Here is a 4824-nt window from a genome sequence, read left to right on the forward strand (position 1 = left end):
GCTGTTCTGAAACCCCGAAGACCGCCACTATCGGGCATGGCTCCACCCTCACTCCCACCACTTTGGACATAACCTCGAAGAAGGCTGTCCAGTACTCCACGAGTCTGGGGCAAGACCAGAACATGTGGGCGTGGTTGGCCGGGCCTCTTTGGCACCGTTCACATCTGTCTTCCACCTCCGGGAAGAACCTACTCATACGGGTTCTTGTTAAGTGGGCTCTATGTACCACTTTTAGTTGCGTCAGGCTGAGCCTTGCGCACGTGGAGGTGGAGTTGACCCTATGTAGTGCTTCGCTCCAGAGTCCCCACCCTATCTCCATCCCCAGGTCGTCCTCCCATTTCCTTCTTGTTGCGTCCAGTACGGTGTCGTCCCTATCTACCAGTCGGTCATACATGTCACTACAGTTCCCTTTCTCTAGGATACTTGCGTCCAGTAGGTCTTCCAGTAGTGTCTGTCGTGGCGGTTGTGGGTACGTCCTTGTCTCCTTTCGTAGGAAGTTTTTGAGCTGCAGGTACCGTAGCTCGTTCCCCCCAGCTAGCTGAAATTTCTCTGTCAGTTCGTCCAGTGTTGCGATCCTGTCGTCCGTGTATAGGTCCCTGACTGTCAGTGTCCCCCCGTCCTGCCTCCACCTTTTGAAGGTGGCGTCAGTCAGTGCTGGTGTGAACCTATGGTTGTTGCAGATGGGAGCCCTGTTCGACATTTTGGTCAGGCCAAGTTGCTGCCGCAGTTGGTTCCAGGATTGGAGGGTGGCTGTCACCACTGGGCTGCTGGAGTGTTTTTTGGGTGGGGATGGGAGTGCTGCCGTGGCGAGGGCCCGGAGGGAGGTTCCCATGCAGGAGGCCTCCTCCGCACGCACCCACTCAGCCTCTGGCTCCTGGATCCATCCCCTTACTCGCTCGGCTGTTGCTGCCCAGTGGTAGAATTTTAGATTCGGGAGGGCTAGCCCTCCCCTGGTTTTTGTTTTTTGTAAGACCTTCTTTGGGATCCTAGCATTTTTACCCCCCCATACGAACGCCATGATGAGTTTGTCCAGCGCTTTGAAAAAGGCCTTGGGGATGTAGATCGGAATGGATCTAAACAGGAAGAGGAACCTGGGCAGTACGTTCATTTTGATCGTCTGAACTCTCCCCGCGAGGGAGAGCGGGAGTGTGTTCCATCTTTGCAGGTCCTTTTTAACTTCCTCCGTCAGGCTGGTGAGGTTCCATTTGTGGATCCCTTTCCAGTCATGGGCTATTTGGATCCCCAGGTAGCGGAATTTATGTCGGGCTTGATTGAACGGCAGCCCCTTTAGTGCTGCCCCCCCCCCCCCCCCCCCCCCCCCCTTGCGGGTGTACTGGGAAGATCTCACTTTTGCTCATGTTGAGTTTGTAGCCCGAGAAGGCTCCAAACTCTTTCAGGAGCGCGATGATTCCGTCCATGCTGCTTTGTGGGTCCGAGATATAGAGGAGCAGATCATCCGCATAGAGTGAGACTCTGTGCTCTCTACCTCCCCTTCGGATCCCCCTCCAATTTTTTGCTGCCCTGAGCGCGATTGCTAGCGGTTCAATTGCTAGTGCGAACAGCAGCGGGGACAGTGGGCATCCTTGTCTGGTGCCCCTGTGCAGCTGGAAGTATTGGGAGTTGGTATTGTTGGTCTGTACACTCGCCATGGGAGCGTTGTACAGGAGCTTTACCCAAGCGGTGAACCCTGTTCCAAGCCCGAACCGCTCCAGTACCTCTATGAGGTATTTCCACTCGACTCTGTCGAAGGCCTTTTCTGCGTCCAGGGAGACGATCACCTCTTGTGTTCTCTCCCCGGAGGGGGTCATTATCACGTTCAGCAGGCGCCTGATGTTCGCGGTAAGCTGTCTACCTTTGACAAAGCCCGTCTGGTCCTCTGTGACCACCTCAGGTACACAGTCTTCTAGCCTCTTGGCTAGGATTTTGGCCAGTATTTTGGCGTCTGCATTCAGCAGAGATATGGGTCTGTATGACCCACATTCCGTTGGGTCTTTGTCTTTCTTAGGTATCAGCGAGATTGAGGCCTGTGCTAACGTGGGTGGCAATGTGCCCCTAGCTAGCGAGTCTGTGAACATCTCCCGCAGGTGCGGGGCCAGCGCTGTCGCAAATTTTTTGTAGAAGTCCGCCGGGAATCCGTCCGGTCCCGGCGCCTTCCCCGCCTGCATGGAGCTAATGCTCTCCATGATCTCTCCCAGTGCTAGTGGTGCTTCCAGATCCCGTTTTCTGCCCTCTCCCACAACTGGTATGTCCAGTCCGTCAAGAAACCGGTTCATCCCAGCCTTCCCCGTTGGGGGCTCTGAGGTGTACAGCTCTTGGTAGAAGGCCTTGAAGGTTTTGTTAATCCTCTCTGGTTCTGTTTCCAACGTGCCTCTGGTATCTCTGATTTGCGCAATTTCTCTGCTGGCTGCCTGCTTTCTCAGCTGGTGGGCCAACAGGCGGCTGGCTTTGTCTCCGTGTTCGTATAGGGCCCTGCGTGCCTGGCGGAGTTGGTGTACTGCTTTCCTGGTGGAGAGCAGGTCAAAGTTCCTTTGTAGCTCTTTTCTCTCCGCCAGGAGTTCTACGGTCGGGGCCTCGGAGTATTTACGGTCTACCTCCAGTATGGAGTCGACCAGCTTCTGCCTAGCCACCCTTTCCTCCCTATCTCTTTGCGCTTTGTAGGCTATGATTTCCCCTCTTAGTACGGCCTTAAGCGCTTCCCAGAACGTGGAGGGTGAGACCTCCCCGTTTTGGTTGATCTCAGTGTACTCCACTATGGCCCGCGCTATCCTTTCGCTGAAGGCCTTGTCAGCTAGTAAGGCACCGTCCAACCTCCATTTGGGGCGCTGGGCCCTTCCCGTCTCTAGCCGCACATCCATGTAGTGTGGAGCATGGTCTGATATCACAATTGCGGAGTATTCCACCTTGTCTATCTCTGGAAGCACCGTTTTCCCCACCACAAAGAAGTCAATTCTGGTGTACACGTTGTGTACTGGGGAGAAGAAAGAGAATTCTTTCTCCCCCGGGTGGGCGAATCTCCAGGGGTCTACTGCTCCCATCTGCTCCATATAGTGACTGAGTTCCCTTGCCATGTTTGAGGTTTTCCCCGTTCTGGGGTTTGATCTGTCCGTCGTTGGGTCCTGTACACAGTTGAAGTCCCCCCCCATGATTAGTCGGTGCGTCGCTATGTCCGGGATTTCTGCCATGGTCTTTTGGATGAAGCTCGTGTCGTCCCAGTTGGGCGCATACACGTTAACTAGGACTACCGGCGCCCCATCCAGGGCCCCGCTGACCATGACATACCGTCCCCCTGGGTCCGTAACCGTCTTTGTCGCCCTAAACATTGTCCTCTTGCCAATCAGGATCGCCACCCCCCTGGCCCTTGCCCCATAACAGGAATGATAGGTTTGTCCCACCCAGCCCTTTCTTACCCGCAGTTGGTCCTGCTCCCTCAAGTGCGTCTCTTGGAGGAAGACTATGTCGGCCCTCATGTTTCTAAGGTGGGTGAGGACTCTAGATCTCTTCACTGGGCCATTAAGTCCCCTTACGTTCCAGGTGACTATGCAACACCTTCCTAATCCTCGCCAACCCCCCCACCCCAACCCCAACCCCCCCATGACTGCCTTCCTCTCTGCAACACCTTCCTAATCCTCGCCAACCCCCCCACCCCAACCCCAACCCCCCTGACTGCCGTGCTCTCTGCAACAACACCTTCCTAATCCACCCCCCCAACCCCCCCCTGACTGCCGTCCTCTCTGCAACACCTTCCTAATCCACCCCCCCAACCCCCCTGACTGCCGTCCTCTCTGCAACATCTTCCTAATCCACCCCCCCAACCCCCCCAACCCCAACCCCGCTGACTGCCGTGCTCTCTACAACAACACCTTCCTTATCCAAGCCAACCCCCCCCCCCCCCCCCACCTGCACTATCCCCCTCTACACCCCCGAACTCCTCAATGTGATGGCCAAAGGCTCAATCGCAAACGCAAACAACAGGGGGACATAGGACACCCCTGCCTGGTCCCTCGATGTAGAGTAAAATACTCAGAATTCATTTTATTTTTGCGGACAGTCGCTCCTGGCTCCCTGTAAGGTAATCTTACCCACTCCACAAATCGTGGCCCAATCCTCAACCGCTCCAAAACCGCCATCAAAGCCTCAACTCTATCCGGCCAAACGCCTTCTCAGCGTCCAACACCAACCATTACATCTGTCTCCCTCCCCTCCGCCGATGCCATAACTAATAATGTTCGAATAGTGATGCCTCCCTCTTTCAAACCCCATCTGATCTTCCCCCATCACTTTCAGGAGACACTACTCCAACCTCCCCACTAACCCCTTCGCCAGTACCTTTGCGTCCACATGCAAGAGTGAATGGGCCTATAAGACCCACACTCTGTTGGATCCTTAACCTTCTTCAGCAGCAAGGAAATCAATGCCTGTCTCAAAGTCTGTGGCAACACCCCCTTCCCTATTGCCTCCTCAAATATCCCCACAGTCAGCGGCACCAACTTATCCCTAAACGTTTTGTCGTACTCCACTGGAAACCCATCGGGCACTTTTACCTTCCCCGACTGCATCTTCCCAATCGGGTCCTTTAACTTCTGCTCCCCTGTCGACCCCTCCAATGTGGCCCTATCTGTAGTGATGGGTATGTACATAAGGGGTTAATGGGAAATTGAAAGATCACTAGGGGGCAGCACTGGGGGGTATAAAAGCAGATGCAAGTGGCTCTCTGCCTCTCTGGGTGATTAGACTGTGATGCGAGCAGGAGCACAGATCTAGCTCAGGGCTACTAGTGTGGTCAGACATAGCTACTGTATATAAACGGTGTGACCTTTCTACTGG

The sequence above is a fragment of the Scyliorhinus canicula genome, chromosome 9 (genome assembly GCF_902713615.1).
Source record: "Scyliorhinus canicula chromosome 9, sScyCan1.1, whole genome shotgun sequence".
Classification (NCBI taxonomy): domain Eukaryota; kingdom Metazoa; phylum Chordata; class Chondrichthyes; order Carcharhiniformes; family Scyliorhinidae; genus Scyliorhinus; species Scyliorhinus canicula.